The sequence below is a fragment of the Pipistrellus kuhlii genome, unplaced genomic scaffold (genome assembly GCF_014108245.1).
Source record: "Pipistrellus kuhlii isolate mPipKuh1 unplaced genomic scaffold, mPipKuh1.p scaffold_m20_p_7, whole genome shotgun sequence".
Classification (NCBI taxonomy): domain Eukaryota; kingdom Metazoa; phylum Chordata; class Mammalia; order Chiroptera; family Vespertilionidae; genus Pipistrellus; species Pipistrellus kuhlii.
This window is the reverse complement of record NW_023425573.1, coordinates 68,624,191-68,642,132: the sequence shown is the minus strand read 5'-3', so window position 1 is coordinate 68,642,132 and position 17,942 is coordinate 68,624,191. Positions and strand designations below refer to the sequence as shown.

General features: G+C 39.5%; 1 protein-coding gene and 1 pseudogene across 1 annotated transcript in view; one reads left to right on the top strand and one right to left on the bottom strand.

The window, feature by feature from the left end:
• NCKAP5 (NCK associated protein 5) overlaps positions 1 to 11,139 on the bottom strand; it is a 909,053-nt gene extending 897,914 nt beyond the window's left edge. Inside the window, exon 1 of the mRNA XM_045575730.1 lies at positions 10,767 to 11,139. The gene's annotated coding sequence lies outside the window, so the exon portion shown is untranslated. The remainder of the gene's footprint in view (positions 1 to 10,766) is intronic.
• A 5,013-nt stretch (positions 11,140 to 16,152) lies between these two features.
• LOC118709741 lies at positions 16,153 to 16,762 on the top strand (annotated as a pseudogene).
• Positions 16,763 to 17,942: the final 1,180 nt, after the last annotated feature.

Below are 17,942 nucleotides of genomic sequence, written 5' to 3'. Positions count from 1 at the left end.
AGGGCTGTCCAAGACTGAGAAGGGAAGGCCAGGGATAAGCAGTGTTCTGTCCAGAAAGAGGGAGGGCTCGCCGGGGGAGGGATCACTGGGGGATGTCACACCCTGGGGAGTGGCAGACGCAGCGTGTTTAATGCAGAGGAGGCCAGAGCAGAGGAGAGTCTGTTTCTGAGCATTTATGGGACCGATCCTCTAAAAACCTCAGCCGCTGGGGAACACTTTCTGGCAACAACACTGCTGGAACCCAAGCCAGCATCCCTGGACATCAAAAACAAAGGTTAAAGAAAACTAACAAGGTGACCTTATTTTTCTGCCTTGGGCAAATAAAAGCTGCCTGGCTTAATAGTTTTTATGCAGATATGTGGATAAACAAAAGAAAGAAAAGACTAGAAGGACATGCACCAAAGGGTGAGCTAACTGGGTCAATGGGATTACTGGATATTGTTCTTTTGTTTTGGGATTATTGGATATTTATCCATGGGATTACTGGATATTTTTTTTTTGTTTTGCATACTTTCCACATTTTTGTAAAATGACTACCATGATGATAATCAGAACCAATGCTGCTTTCTGAAACTTAGCAGGTGGCCTTCTTTGGCGGAAGGTGTAGATGTTGGAAAACCTCGGGTTCCCAGGACTCTGCGTCTTCCCTTGTCTGTTTCACTGTCCACCTTCTCCAGGAACACTCTGTTCTATATTCACAGTGATAACATTTCTCCTTCTCATTCTGCAACCTCCTTCAACTGTTCTCTTCCACGCTGCTGTCTTTAGGTTCTTCCAAGAAAACTTACATTTTCCTAGAGGTTTAAGTTATAGCAATGCAGCCATCATCAGTAAGAAACCAATCAATAGCCAAAAAATGAGGAAACTATTTTGGGTTGTCTGGCCTTTTCTGGAAACTAAGAAATATTCTCATCCTCACAGCCCCAGATAGAACAGAAATGTCTTTCTACAGATATTTGTATGATAAAGCCAGTTCTCTGAACCTTTTCTGGGGAATTTCAAAGGGTTTGATGGCTGGCTTGGAGGAGAACCTTCTTCCCTCTGACACTCCTCCTGCCCATGGCTGCCCAAGGCTGCCCAGAGCAGCCATACACAGAGACAGGCCACCAGCAGCAACAACACACAGAGACAGGCCACCAACAGCAACAACACACAGGACAGGACACCTCCAGCAACAACACACAGGACAGGCCACCTCCAGTAACAACACACAGGATAGGCCACCTCCAGCAACAACACACAGAGACGGGCCACCTCCAACTCACATCTGTAAAGCCCGCAGCCAAGGCCGGCCCAGAGCACCTGGCCTTTTCCTGCAAACACTCTGCAGAAGAAAGTGACTGGTAAGTCCCTGAATCTTAACAGAAACTAACGAGTTCATCCTTCACTTTCTCTGCCACAAAGCCAGTGCTCAAATACTAGTGAGCTTGGGGAAGGTGGGCCACAACGTGGAGGAAAGGGTGAAGACAGGGAAGTCATGTTCTGAACACAAACTGCCTGCTTCAGAACCTGACCAGGGAGAAAGCTGCCAGGACAGGGCATAGAGACCACCGAGACCCTTCCTTTGTGAATGGCAGCCTTCATCAGCCAACCAGGAGCTGTCTCTCTCCACACTCAGGCCACCTCCCAGCTTTTCTCAGCACATTACTGAAGGCAACGGGTGCCAACTGGCGAGTCTGCATGGGAAGGGACAGCCCTCCTCCATGCCCACCTGCAGCAAACATTCTCTTCTTCTGTAGGGCACCATCAAATTAGGATTTCTCAAGGGTCTGAGATACAAGCAGGAAGAAGCACATGATTGCAGGAAGATGGGCAGTCTTCCCCTAGGAGACTCAGGCAATGAGCAGACTGTCAAAAAGCACTGCGATAGCCGGGACTGGTTTGGCTCAATGGATAGAGCGTCGGCTTGGGGACTGAAGGGACCCAGGTTCGATTCTGGTCAAGGGCATGTACCTTGGTTGTGGGCATATCCCCAGTGGGGGGTGTGCAGGAGGCAGCTGATCGATGACTCTCTCTCATTGATGTTTCTAACTCTCTATCTCTCTCCCTTCCTCTCTGTATAAAATCAATAAAATATAAAAAAAAAAGCACTGCGATAGAGAGGAATACAGCTACCTTTCATAAAGCGATTAATAAAAGCCAAGCAGTTTGCACCTCAGAAAAAACCAGTTAATCCACACCTCAACCCTGAGAGACAGACAGGTTTCACTTCATTTTATAGATGAATGAATGGGTTCAGGAACTGCATGTCACAATGCGGAAACAGAGCTGGGTGGGATTTAAACCCAAGTCAGTCTGATGAGAAAACTCAACGACGTTCAATGACACTAAAGGATAGAAATACGGTGACTGATTGGGCTCAGTAGATCTATTTTACCCAAATCCCATAATCTCAAGAAGACTGTGCTGTCTAGGGCTGGGGTTGAAGAGAGGAGATCTCTGAGCGGCTTAGGACTCAGAAGTGCCTCCCTCCTCCTGAGCACAGAACACAATTAATCATTCATCCAAAAACCTACCCCTGTACGTGGGAGATGGAGACTTTTTCCAGCCACTCAGTCTTACCTTAATCACTGTGCAGCTCCTCTCCGGCTGCTACCTGTCAAGCATCTCTCTTACTTGCTGAATTTTTCATACATGAAGTAATGGAACGCAGGGCTATGGACTTACACTATCCCTTTGGTTTCCACTTAAATTTACAGCTTGCCGGTATGAAGAGTCCCGAGGCGCTAACTAAGGTAGTGATTATACTGTCCATCAATTAGCTTGAATTTTGACACAATGTTCATGGCCCTGTTCCACTTCTTTGTAACAAAAAACTGCTTAACTGAACACACACACACACACACACACACACACACACACACACACACACGCTTTCTCCCAGACATTTTACTGAGTTACAAAGTGTGTTTTCACCCAGATGTGCCTGCCACAATAGATTAGTTGTACTGGAAACATTACCAGAAACATATTTATGTAGTAAACTCCCACAGCTGAGACCGGCTTTTCACGACAATACTGTTTTTCCACCACCCCACTCTAGAATTAATTATCCTGCTGCCATGTTACATTCCTTGCCACACTTAACATTTGCAAGCTAGAAAAATGTTTGATAGTTTTCCAGGGAAAATCACCTTTATAGAATCTTCATTTCTGCATATAGAAACCCTCTGTGTACTTTTTAACATTTAAAACATTTTTTATTGCTTTATTTACTTTAGAGAGAGTAGAAGGAAGAGAGAGAAAGAGAGAATGAGAGAGGTAAACTTCAATTTTGTTGTTCCATTTATTTATGTGTACATTGGTTAAATCCTGTATGTGCCCTGACGGGATCAAACCCAAAACCGTGGTGTATTGGGCAGGACAACTCTCTAACCAAGTGAGCTACCTGGCAAGGGCCCTCTGTGTACATTTAAATGATTATGATAATAAGGAACAAGTAGCAGAAGTGGCACAGATGCAGGATTGCTAGACATAATATAGATACCCAATTAAATTTGAATTTCAGATAAACGATAACTTTTTTAAGTATAAGGATGTCCCATGCAATATAAAGACATATACTAAAAAGTTAATCATTGTGTATCTACAATTCAACTTAAACTAATGGACTATATTTTGATTTATAAAATCTGGCAACTCTATGCAGACAGAAAAAGAAAGAACAAGATTCACAGGTATTATGAATACTTGGAGGCTGACATAACAGTGCAATGTATTAGGACAAATGATCTCAATAGCAATAAGCTACCTTCCTCTATTTATGCATTGTGATTACTTTAAAGTAAGTGGAGAAAGGGGGATTTGGGGAAATGAATGAACATCTTTCAAAGACCATGGAGGTTACTGGGCTTTTTCTGAGAGGACCTTTTCATGAGAATCTAGAAACCCCAGTCATATGACCATCAGTTTGCCAAGAGATCCAACATGGAAATGAGACTGCCCTCATAATATGGGAGGTTAACTGAAATACTCTTATCAATGGAGGATGAAGACTCATCTGCTTATGAAGCTCTAACAGTTTTTCTAAGTTGATCTTTTTTAAAAATATATAAAACTGATATGATACTCTAATGCCTATCAAATATGTCCTCATAATCACTAAAGACATGTACCTTAACTAGATAATCATTAAGTCAATTGAAGACTACTAAGTGGACAGTACTATGTTCAGAATTAAGGTAATAAAATGAAAAAGATAGTTTGCACCCAAGAAATACATGTGTTGCCTGAAAAGTACCAATAACATAAGTGAACAGCCAACTGAGGTGGGGGTGGGCCAGCCTTCACCAAGGTGAAATCTGAACTTAACAATGAAGGAAGGGTATGATTTCAATACACAGGCAGTGAATAGCATTGGTATTCAGAATTTTGAATAAAGACAGAGGAGTGAAGCGACATCATGGCCCAAGAAGCACAGAATAGTTCAGTGATTGAAGGGTTTGGTAGCTGAGAAAATTGGAGAAGGAACTGCTAGGAGTCCTATTATAGAGAATTTTAGTGCTAAGATTTAATATTTTGGCCATAAAAAGTTATCAAAAATTTTCAAGGGCAAGAATGGATACAAGGTCTGGTTTTTTAAATATTAGCATAGAAAACAATATGTTACCTACAGAGTTTGGAGATCGGGACCCTGGTTTAGGAGTAGGCTGTCTGTCCAAGAGGCATGTTTACACCAAAGAAGAAGCAACAGGAAAGAGAGCCAGTAAAGAGGACTGACAAAGGCTGGTTACAGAAAAATAAGAAGACTCTGGAGTCACAGAGGCAGTGACAGAAAGAGGTTAGCCAAGAAATGAGAGCTTTCAAGTAGGCAACTCCCAGGAAGAGGCCTTTGGATTTAGCAAGAAAGCACTCTAACAGAATTTTCAGCCAGCATTTTTAGATCATGATAAGGTCAGTGAATGGGACCATTTCTGCTGCCAGCAATATAGCTGATAAAACACAGAACTTTTAAATGCATATCTCACTTAGAAGGGAAAAATAAAAGGAAGAGAAAAATCCTAGGAGATAAACAAACAAATATTCAAAAGGAAGCAGAAAACCAGTGAGAAAAGCAAATACTGAATCAATGACTATGCTCATGGAATGTCCCCACTCCAGGGACCTAGAGCCACTCTGGGGAAAGGACACAAAGTCTCCACCAGCTGGGGAGCTGGAACTTAGATGCTCCTCAAAACCCCAGACCTTTGAAAGAGAACATGCTTCATGAAATAGTGGATTAGAAAAAAACAACAAAACTACTCAAAAAAGGAAGATATGAAATTTATTGTAAAAACTTCAGCTCTTATTAAGAAAATAAAACCTCTCCATCCCCTAGTTATTAGTAGCCAGAAAAAAATCTAGGACAAATATTTCATAGGCTATACTTAGTACTAAAAAAATTATATATTCAGCCAAAACTGGTTTAGCTCAGTGGATAGAGCATCAGCCTGTGGACTGAAAGGTCCCAGGTTCGATTCCAGTCACGGGCATGTACCTTGGTTGTGGGCACATCCCCAGCAGGGGGCATGCAGAAGGCAGCTGATCAATGTTTCTCTCTCATCAATGTTTCTAACTATCTCTTTCCCTTCCTCTCTATAAAAAATCAATAAAATATTTTTAATTATATATTCATATTTTTAAAGTTAAACTAGGTGCCCTAGCCAGATGACTCATTTGGTTAGAGTGTCATCCCATACACCAAAAGGTGGAGGGTTCTATTTGCAGTCATGACACATACTTTGGTTGTGGGTTCAAACCCCAGTCAGGGCGTCTGTGGGAGCCAACTGATCAAAGTTTTTCCCTCACATAGATGTTTCTCTTTTTCCCCCTTCCTCTCTCTCTATAGTTAATAAAAATGTATCCTCTGGTGAGGATTAAAAAAGAGTTCAACTAGGTATTTATTTTCTAAATCTGTCAAACTTTTCTTTTCCTCAGCCATAACTAAGAATTTTTAAATTCAGGCCAATTCCATGTGAGCTTGAGGCTCAAAATTATGCAAACATCAGGGATTGTAAAACCACAAGCCAAAATACCAGCTCAATGTTATCCTCATTTGGTAGCTTCCAAAAATGTATAGCAGAAGCAAATGCGAAGGAATAAACACCCACAGAGGGCTCTCAGAAAAAGAGCAGTCAGTACAGGTACTCAATTCAGAATTATACCTAAGGAAACAAGAGAACAAGGAAAGATTTTAGAACTAAAATAATGAAAACAGACCTCCTAAGACCTCATATATAATAATTTACAAGAAATAACAAAACAATCTTGAAATAGAATCAAACTGGACTTATAGACAATAAAATATAATCATTGAAACAAAATTGAAATATAATTATTGAAATTAAAAACTCAATGGGTAGTTTAAAAAGCAACCTGGAAGGAATATGGAAGAGCAAATCAATAAACTAGAAGATAGGTTTTTTAAAAGTTTATAATAAATGGAGCTAATGAGATGATAAATAAGGGCTTTACAAAAATGTAAAATAAAATGAGATTTAACATACATGTAATTGAAGTTTCAGAAGGAGACAATGTTTGAAAATATACACACACAAGAAAAATGACCTTGATGAAAACTATGAATTCTCAGTTTCAGAAAAGACAAAACTTTTAAAGTAAATGTTTTAAATTAAGAAAACCTTTTAATCCACACCGAGGCATACCATAGCAATACTAAAGGTCAAAAAGACAAACATGACCTTAAAGCAGCCAGAGAAAGTTACTTCGAATATGACACCAACAAAGAAAAAAAGTAGAATGATAGCAAATCTCTCAGAAGCCTTAAGAAAATAACTTACAATTTCATACCTACCCAAATTAAAGAAAATAATTTAAAGAAAACATATTTCTTGATAGAATTAAATTAAAGAAAATATATTTTCTGATAAAAATTTTAGAGCTTCCATAAATAGACTTTCACTAAAATAATAAATACTGATAGTCTGCAAGGAATGGTGAGCAAAGAAATAGTTAAATATATGGGAAAATGGAATTAAGCAGTAAAAAAATAATGTGATAATGTCAAATTAGAGAAGTATAAAAACAAGATGGACCTAAAATATTATCTTATCTAATAAAAGAGAAAAAAGCAAGTTAACCATACCTCCACTACACCCACCAGCCACACCCACCAGCCAATCAGAGTGAATATACAAATTAACCCCAACCAAGATGGCTGCAGCCACAGAGAGGTTTGGGTTTCCAGGCAATGGAGGAAGTCAAGCTTTCCACCTGCCCTCACAGGCCTAAGTCTCCACTCAATGCTACAAAGTTTCAATTATAGAAGGTAAACAAATCCAAACAGAAATGGTGGCAGCCACAGAGCAAGCAGAAGGCTTGGCTCCACTCCAGGCTACAAAATTTTTATTGTAGAAGGTAAATAAATTCCAGATGCCAGGGCCTCCACTTGGGTCGCCAGGGGGCGTGGCTGGCCTGCAAACCACCACAGACCCCTCGCCCAGGCCACCCCATGCCCCAAGGGAACCCTCACCCTGATCCGGGACACCCTTCAGGGCAAACCAGCTGGCCCCCACCCATACACCAGACCTCTATCCTACCTAATAAAAAAGTAATATGCAGATTGACCATCATTCCAACACACAAGATCAAAATAGCTGCTCCCATGTGGTCAAAGATCTTGCCCCAATGAGGACACAAAATGGCCATCACAAGATGGCCAGCAGGGGAGGGTAGTTGGGAGGGACCAGGCCTGCAAGGGAGGGCAGTTGTGGATGATCAGACCAGCAGGGGAGGGCAGTTGGATGTGATCAACCCTGCAGGAAAGGACAGTTATGGGTGATTAGGTCGGCAGAGGAGGGAAGTTGGGGGCAAACAGGCTGCCAGGGGAGCAATTAGACATCAACCAGGCTGGCATGGGAATGGTTAAGGGGTGATCAGGCTGGCAGGCAGAAGTGGTTAGGGGCAATCAGGAAGGCAGGCAGGTGAGCAGTTGGGAGCCAACAGTCCTGGATTATGAGAGGGATGTCTGCGATGGGGCCTAAACGGGCAATCTGACATCCTTTGAGGGTCCTAGATTGTAGAGAGTGTAGGCTGGGCTGAGGGACACCCCCCCTTCCCATGCACGAATTTTGTGCACCGAGCCTCTAGTATAACAATAGTTTACAAGAGATGTTTTTTTCATAAGGGAAGAGATAGTTATTGGATTAAGCTAAGCATCCATTTAGAATTTTAAGGGTAACTAGTAAAAGAACAGGAATTATCTTTTAAAAATAAATCAGTAATTAATTAAAACAAAACTCAGAGTAATTAAGAGTAAAAAAGCTCTTTGGAACTACTCTAAATAATTATAGATGTCATTACATACAAATGTTAAATTTCTGTTAGTCACAAGACCACTAAAAGATTTTTTAAAAATAGAACAAACAAAGCAAGCACAGAGTGGGGGAACTGTTTTATACAGATGCATACTGAGTAAATGTCCCAAATATGAGACAGCTACAAGTCAAGAAGGAAAAGGCAAATAATTCACAGGGGGGGAGGGGGGGGCAAAAAGGTGGGAAAAAGCAATTCAAAAAAGGGGAAACATAAATGACTAATAGGTACAAGGTAACCTTCTTAATCTTAATCATAACCAAAACACCTCTCTGAGGTACCACCTATGGAATAAGCAACAATTAATAAATGTGGGCAATACCACTTGTTGGAGATGATGTAGAGCAATGGGAACTCTTACGTTTTACTGGTTGGAGTATACTTGGTTCAATTATTTGATGAACACATGGCGACCTCCAGTAAACCTAACAAGACATAATCTTCACCAGTCAACAACTCTCCTCTCATGTATATACCCTTGAAAACTCTTCTACATGTACACAAGAAGAATGATCATGGCAAAAGTATTCAAAACAAGAAAAAATTGATTTATAGTGACAAATGAAATCAGTGACAAGCTTTTTCTACACTGGCTGGTAAGAAGCTAATTGGATCTGGGGCTTCACACCACATGGTCCCCTAAACCTCTGCAGCTTTGTGCCCAACGATTGCAAATAGCTCACACTTTACCCTCAGACTGTCCGACAGCAAAGCAGTCTGACGGTCCTCAAGTCCTACAAGGCTTTCTGTTTAACTTACAGAAAGGAAGAGCAACTGGGCAGGAACATCTCAGCAGTAGAATCTCTCTGCATCCTCAGGCACTGGAGGTCAAGCACACCTCTTGAGAGGACACTGAGAGACCCTGCCAACCACTCTCCTGACCCAGTCCTGTTTGCACCAAGGGTAATGCTGGTACCTGCCCTGAACCCTGGAAACAAAAGTTGCAAATCACATGACCATCAACAGCAGAGTATGTGATAAAGTTGTGGAATCCATACATTGGAACACCTTCATCATGGATGAATCCCACCAAAACAATAATGAATGAAAATACATAAATACCAAGTTACAGAAGAATAAATACAGTACAATACCACTTCTATAATGTTTAAAATGTAAAACACAATGACATAGGGATTGGGCATGCATACATACTTAGTCCTACTATAAAGGGTGATATGGAAATGATAATTACCAAATCTAAATTCGAAATAGCAGTTGCATCACTGCTTATCTGAAGGAAGAGAGATATGATTAGGGATTCGTATACAGAAAAATCAGTGCTACTGGTCATGTTTTATTTATTAAACCAAGCAGTGAATCACAGGTCTTTACTGTGTTCTTCTATACATTTTCTTGCCTTAAATATTTTAAAATAAATGTTTCAAATGAATAGATCTGAGGTAAGGAAGTAGAGTTAGTTAATATCTCTATTGCAAAGGAGGAAATTGACAGTTTCTTTTAGGTTAGGGAGAGCTAGAGCCCCCTGAAGGCCTCGCAAAGGGGTTCAATAAGAAGGGAGACATTCTCCAGAACATTCTAAAATCATTCTATAGCATTGAAGTGACTATAAATAAAAGCATATCTTCACTGGCCCAGAGAAGTGATCTATACAATAATTTTCTTTTAATTAATCCAACTTCTGTACAACAAATATTTATTTTGCCTATCGTTTAATATACTAAACCAGTCCTACACAAACTTGCAAATAAACCACTCTTTAGATTCCCTATCTAAATATTTTAGGCTAGAATTGCACTGATATTCATTGAATATACTTCTGGTCTGCTAGGCTAGCTCTGTCTATCAGTACTCCCCTAGTGAGTGAGTGAATAAATGAATGAATAAATACATGAATAGAATAAATACAAATCTATTAAAGAACCAGTGTGTGTTTAAATGGCTCAAATTAATGATGATTTAAGCCAAGGCACAATATCTAATAAATAAGAACAAGTACAAGTCAAGCACCACACTAGGCACTGGAGATGTGAGGACTGTTACACTGCTTCCTAAGAATTCATGCCAAACTTGTGTCACACAATCTATTACCTCTTTTGGAAATGACTCCCCGTTCTCCTATGCCCCTTTTGAAAACATGATGTTACTCAAGTTTTCTCTTTATCCCTATTCAGCAAACAGACTAGATAAAGGTAGATAAAAGTGACAGTTAAACTGTAGAGTCAAATAGTTGCTCTTTGATATTTGGAGATCTGTTGTGATTATACTAGTATGCATCTCTATTCATGTGGAATCAGATGTTTTTGGTTTTCAGAACAGCAAATGTTAGCAACAGATATTTCTCTGCTTTTTCAGTAAAAGGTTCTAATTATTCTCTTTCCTAGTGCTGTCTTATTGAAGCTCTAATTAAAGTTCTAATTTAAACAATAAGATTACTTTATGAGAGAACATATATAGCTCTAATTCATTTTAAGAGATATATAATTTTTTACCTTTCTCAATCATCTAGTGGCTTCTTCCACAGCTTCATCTGGTTCTGCATTTTCTGGCCACCAAGAGCAAGGTTCCTCAAGCTTGGTCTATGATCTTAGCCCACTGCCAGAGGTTGCCACAAATGGGCAGACTCGGGAAAAGGGTTTTTGGATCAGGCCAGCGTCAGGCACCAATGGCCCTGCTTATGGCCATCTCCGGCTCCTGCCTGGCTGTGCCTGGCACTCATAGAGGGGAGATGAAGGCGAGCACATGAGCACAGCTTCCTGCCAGGGCAGAAGCCAGCCCTCAGGCCTTAGCCCAAGAGCCTGCTGTGGGAGGCTGTGGTTCATCCAGTTAAACCAGCTCAGCCTGAGTGAACCCTGTGCCTCAGCATGTAGAGACTAGAGTTCAAACTCCTCCGGAGTAGCCATAGGCTCTGCCCTGGAAATGGAACATCTATTGCGGCAAGAGGCCGTGCCCCATCTAACCACCAATATATTGTCTATCCTGGATAATGCTCATCGGCCCAAGTCCTAGTTCACCATTTCCCAAAAAAAAACAACATGTCACCCCTTGTCTTCAGCATCAGCGGCCTCTGCCTGTTGTTTCCATTGCAAGTATTCACAGAAGAGTGTGACCCTGGTCAGCTGGACAGCACGGAGGGAAAATGTTGAGACACCCTAATGAGGGGGGCTTAGGAGTTAAAGTATTTATAACCAGAGCATAGTCTTTGTGGAGTGAGGCTACTACGTTTGCAAGCAGGCAGAACTGTAAAAATTCAGTGAGATACCAGTGACATTTCACATTGCCCTGAAAGACTGACCAGAAATGCTATTTTATACTCAATAATGTGGTGAGAAATCCAAAGGCTGAGGAACCGGCTTCCTGGCTTCCTGCAGCAGTTGGTCCATTCACTTGTAACAGTAAATAAATGTTATGAAAGCTCCTGAAGAAAGCATGATCTAAATGGCTAACTATGAAAGGCTTGCACTGGGGCCGGCCGTGCTTTCTGGCAGGGGAAGTACAAGTTTGTTCAGAATGTCTTTTTTTAGATTACTTTGAGGAAGAATGTCATCCTTGGAATACTGCAAACCGTAGCAAGTTTCATCTTTCTTTTTATTTTTTTGTTTCCTTTATGGAATGAGAAATGACATCAGTTTACATGTCATCTGAGAATAAAGGAATTTATTTTGTTGAAGGGCATCCAAATCTCCCTCTCTCTGGGAGGCTTTGTTACTGAAACAAACTTTAGCATTGTTAACTATATGGCCTTTTATGGGGTTGGTAGCTAAATAAAGGATTGTTTCATTTAGACATACTTTATTGACTTAGTAATTTAATCAATGTGCACCCATGACACTCTTAAGGAAATGCTAACATTTAAAGCCCCATTACTCTAAACTCAGTAGGAAAATTCCATGAAGTAAAGGAAGACCATATATATGTAAAATATTATCGGAAATTATCTCAACCAAACCCACAACTCCTCCCTGGCCTGCAAAATGTCTCTTTCTCCTGTCTTTTCTACAGTGATAAATGAATCCCAGACCCTTCCTAAGCCAGGGTCCCAAGAATCATCCCTGACTCCCTCTTCCTTTCCCCCTTCTTCCATTTGCTATCTGAGCTGTAGCTTCCAGTGCCTTACTTGTTCTCAAATATATCCACACTGCTACTGCCTCTATCCAGTCAGGTGACATGCTTCACCTGAACTAATCCAATAATCTCCCAATCAATTTCTCTGCCTTCAATCTTCCATCCACAGTCCACTCTCCCTTGAGTTCCACTATCCCATTCAAAATCACTTTGAGGCGCCCCAGCTTTATAAAGTCCAAGTCTCCATGTGGTACCTAAAGCCTTCATGACCTGAGTCAGCTTTTCTCCCTCTTTTTCACTTGATTCTTCCACTCAAATGTGATATGCCAATCACATGGACATCATTGTCCTCGAAAGTGTCATGCTCTCTCTCACCTGTAATCCTTCAATCTTTGGCTCCTTCTGCCTAGAAAACACTTCCTCCGGAGCCTCCAACCCTTCCTGAAACCTTTACCTGTTAACTCCCATTTGTCTCTTAGGACTCAAGTGTTGCATTGCTTCCACATGGAAACCTTCTCGGACTTGCCCTCTGAATGTTCTCAGGGTACTAAGTGCTTAACATATTTGTGGAATGAATCCTTTTCCCTTTTAAACATTTCCAACCCCACAAAATCTCTAATATGACCATGATCATTTTCCTGCCATCCCATGAACATGCCATATCCATACCCCCCTCCACACCTTGGCCCACACCGTTCATTCATGTTGGAATGGTTTCCGTCTTCCTCGGAAAGATTTCTCTGAACATTTCAATCCTAGGCAATATTTTTGACCTCTGAATATTGGCACATTTTGCATGTTTCTCATCTGACATATATTTATATGTAGTGCCAGTGACAATTTATATTGTAACTTTTGAGTTATTTTTTTTTTTATGGTTATACTTCTAGTTACTCTGCCAATGATACTTTTCAGCCTCTTGAAAACAAGGACAAGGTATTACTTCATATTCCTCCTTTCTCCTCTAAATTTGCATAGTTCAGCACAGTGTCCATATATATAATCAGCCCATGTCATTTAACATTGTAACATTAACATTATTTAACAGTTATATGATTAGAACAAAATCAATAGATGAAGAAAAGGCTACACAATGTAACAAATATGTTTCATGTTTCAAATGAGATCATAAGTAAAATGAGAAATCCATGGCCATGGACATACTTGACGGTAGTTTGGCATGCCGACGTAAAGCCTGGGGAAGCAGCAGCTGCAATGGAAACTGCAATTGTGGTGCCAACAGCATGAATGCACTCAGCTGTAGGACAAGCCAGATGTCAATCAAAAGTGGAATGAAAACAAGATGTACACTCTCCAAACCAATCTGTATGGATAGTTACCAAAGAGCTCACAATCCATATGGCAACAGTAAAAGCAAAAAGAAAATTAGAGGAAACATTTAAAAAAATAAAACACTATATGTCAGAAGTAAATCAAACTTATAAGTAGCACAATAATTGTAAATAGGCTAAACTCTCCTGATAACCATCTCATACTCTCCATAAACAAAATCCGATTGCATGTCTCTCAAAAGATTCATTAAACAAAGTGAATCTGAAAGGCCTATTCATCCCACAAACATTTTTGTAGGTTATTTACTCTATATCAACACCATGCTGAGTGACATGAAGGTTAAATATTAAAAGATAGAGATACATAAGGCAAATGCAAACAGAAAGGAAGCAAGAACCACAATAGTTACATTAAAGAAGCAGTGCTAAAGGCAAGAAGCATTATGTACAACAACAAAAAATTGTTTTACCTTGTGTCTGTTAACCAAGGTTGCAATCCACCTGAATCATTGTGGACAATATAAATATACTATCTATTTAGAGAATAATTATAAATACTAAGTAACAAAGTTAATCTAAAATATCTAGCTCATTATCTGCCATATGATGTATGCTCAAAAAAATTGGGGTTTCTTAGGATATATTCCCTAAAAGTGGGATCACTGGGTCAAATGGGAGTCCCATTTTTAATATTTTGAGGAAACTTCATATTGTTTCTACAGTGGCTGCATCAGTCTGCATTCCCACCAGCAGTGTACTAAGATTTCATTTTCTCCATAACCTCACCAACACTTGTTTGTTGATGATAGCCATTCTGACAGGTGTGAAGTGATATCCCATTATCATTTTGATCTGCATCTCTCAGATGATTAGTGACTTTGAGCATTTTTTCATGTCTCTTGGCTTTCTATATGTCCACTTTGGAGAAGTGTCTATTTAGGTCATTGGCCCATTTTTTAATTGAATTGTTTGTCTTCCTTTTGTTAAGTTGTATGAGTTCCCTATATATTTTGGCAATAAACCCCTTATCAGATGTATCATTGTCAAATATGTTCTCCCACAGAGTGTGCTCTCTTGTTATTTTGTTGATATCCTAAGAAAGCCAAAACACTCATCAGAAAGAATATATGTATCCCTGTGCTCATAGAAGCTCAATTAATAATAGCTAAGATTTAGAAACAGCCTAAGTGCCCATCAGTAGATGAGTGGATTAGAAAACTGTGGTACATATGTACAATGGAATACTACACTGTTGTAAAAAAGAAAGAACTCTTACCATTTGAAACAGCAGGGATGGACCTGGAGAGTATTATGCTGAGCTAGATAAGCCAGTCAGAGAAAGATAAGTATCACATGAGCTCACTCATATGTGGAATCTAACTAACCAAATAAACTGATGATCAAAAATAGACCCAGAGACATACTAGCAGAAGCATGAACAGATTTTTGGAACTCAGAGGAAATGCAAGGGAAGGTGAGTGGGAAGAGATCATCCAAAGAACTTATATACAATAAGCATAACTCGTGGACACAGATAATGGGGTGGTGAGGGCCTGAGAGGGGGGTGACAAGAGAGGGCTGGAAGAGGTTAATGGGGGGAAAAGAAGGATCTAATACTTTCAACAATAAAGATTTTAAAAAGAAAAGAAGAGAAAAACCATTGGGGTTTCTTTTTTCAGTATTTATTTTTAGTAATAGTAATATTAATAAAATATGATAAGCACTAATATTAATACTTCAGACAACAGCATCAAATTTCATAAGGGAAAATATTGGATTTTTCCAAAAATGAGTCATTTAAAGAACCATTCTAAAAGGAGAATGAGGAACTTCTAGCACATTTGTTTTTATTCTTGAAGCAACATTTACCAAAGTTGATCATTTGCTAAATCAAAATATAAATCACAAATGCCATAGCAAAAGATAAGCATTATTCTCTGACATTTATAAGAAAACTGAAAAATAAATTATGAGATAGTAACAAACAAAACAAAAACTAGAGAAGTTAAAATTATTCTCCTAAATAGCTTTCAGATCAAAGAAGATAGCAAAACTAAAATTATAGAATAATTTTAAATAATGACTGCTAGTGGGATCTACAGAGAAAAACTTGGGAGATGCAATCAAACCTGTACTCAAAGGTAAGTCAACATCTTTAAATTATTTCATTATCCACAAAATTAAGAATAAATGATAATGAATAAAAGATAAACAGAAAAAGCATAGCAAGATTAATACAGATTGAAGCAGAAAAAATTAAAACAGGAAATGTAAACAATATGAAAGTGAACTCACTCTCTTATTTTCACAAGAATAAAAGTAAAGGCAGTGCCCTCAGTGGTCCCAGATTTGTCTCTCGCCTCAATAATGTTCAGACAGAAGAGACCCAGGGACACCCCTTCTTCCAGCCTCTGACCATTCTACAACCTCTTTTCCAGTCACCATCATCAGAACCATCTCAGCCAGCCTCTGAGACCAGCCAACACGGTTTTTTACTTTAATGCCTAATTGTCAAACAACGATGAGCTCCCAGATTCATCATAATTATTCCACTGAGGTGGAAGCTACCATCAACTGCTTGGTCAACCTGTACCTGTGGACCTCCCTCACCCACCTCTCTCTGGCTTCTATTTGGACCTCAACAATGTGGCTGTGAAGGGCATGGGCCACTTCTTCCAAGAGTTGTCCGAGAAGAAGCTCCAGGGCACTGAGCATCTCTTAAGGATGCTAAAACAGTGTGGTGGCCACAATCTCTTCCAGGACATGCTGAAGCCTTCCCAAGTTGAGTGGGCAAATCTCAAGATGCCACAGAAGCCGCCAGGGCCTTGGAGAGGAACCTGAACCAGGTCCTTCTGGATCTGCATGCCCTGGGCCCCACCCGCACAGACCCTTATCTCTGTGACTTCCTGGAGAACCACTTCCTGGGTTAGGTGGTGAAACTCCTCAGGAAGATGAGCAACCACCTAACTAACCACAGGCTGGCCGGCATGGCTCGGCTGGCCGAGTATTTCTTCAAAAGGCTCACCCTCTAGCATGACTTGGAGCCTTTGGAACCCAAGGTCCTTTCAGAGGCCTTCTGCATCTCCCCCAGAGTCTGGTTTTTGCCTGAGCATCTCCCTGAAACCTTTTAAGCACCCTGGAACCCTTTCCCATGCATTGGACCAAATGGAAATAATAAAGCTTTTTGAGAGAAAAAAACTAAATAAACCCTTGGTAAGATTGAAAAGAAAAATCACAAACATTCAGAAATAGAAATTATAAAGTGGACATTAGAATACATATGCAAACATATATAGGAATATATATATATACATATATATATATACATATATATATATATATATATATATATAGAGAGAGAGAGAGAGAGAGAGAGAGAGAGAGAGAGAGAGAGAGAGATCTGAGATATCTCAAAAACATGCATAACTTATATCTGGCCTAATAATTTTGAAGATCTCAACAATCTAGAGACAAGTATTTTTGGGGAAAAAATTAAAATTAACTGAATAAAATTAGGAAAACTAGACAGACAAATTAATGCACTTGAGAAAATATGTACAAAAATTATTTTTAAAAAGCCAATCCATTATTATGTACAACCCATTTCAAGAAAATAAATAATAACCCCCATGCAGTAACAATGTCCTCACATCATCACCATCTTCATCATTATTTCAACAAAAGCCACATGTATTTAATGCTTACAATAATCCAGGAGCTGCCATAGGGCTTTGCTTTTATAATCTCATTTAATCTCACAAATGCTCTGTATGATAGCTCCCTATATTTCCATTTTTATAGGTGATAAAACTGATACTTAGACAAGTTAAATAACTCACCTAAGGTTATAGGACTGGCAAGGGAACAACCTGGGATTTGAACCAAGGTATATCCCCAAATCCCATGGGCTCAATGGCTGTGCTTTATAGCCTTTTCTACACAAATAGTTCCTAAAACACAAAAAAAAATGAACATCTTCCAAATTAATTGTGTTAAACTTGCATAAACTTGCTAGCAAAACTTGATGAAACTAGTAAATAACAAAAAAGGAAAGCTATCGGGCAAACTCACTTATGAAGTCTTAAAAGCGTAACAAATAAAAACCTGCAGTTGTGAAAGGAAGAAAGGATCCTGACTAATGGTTTGCTATGATTTCATCCAGTAGACTGGATACATCTATACAGACACTACAAAGACATCTGTGAAATTCAAATTCTATTTCTAAGTTTTGTTCATTTGAAGTGAGTCAGAAGTAGAATAGTACTCCCATAATATGACAAAAGTTCTATCCAATAGCCAAACATAGTGAAC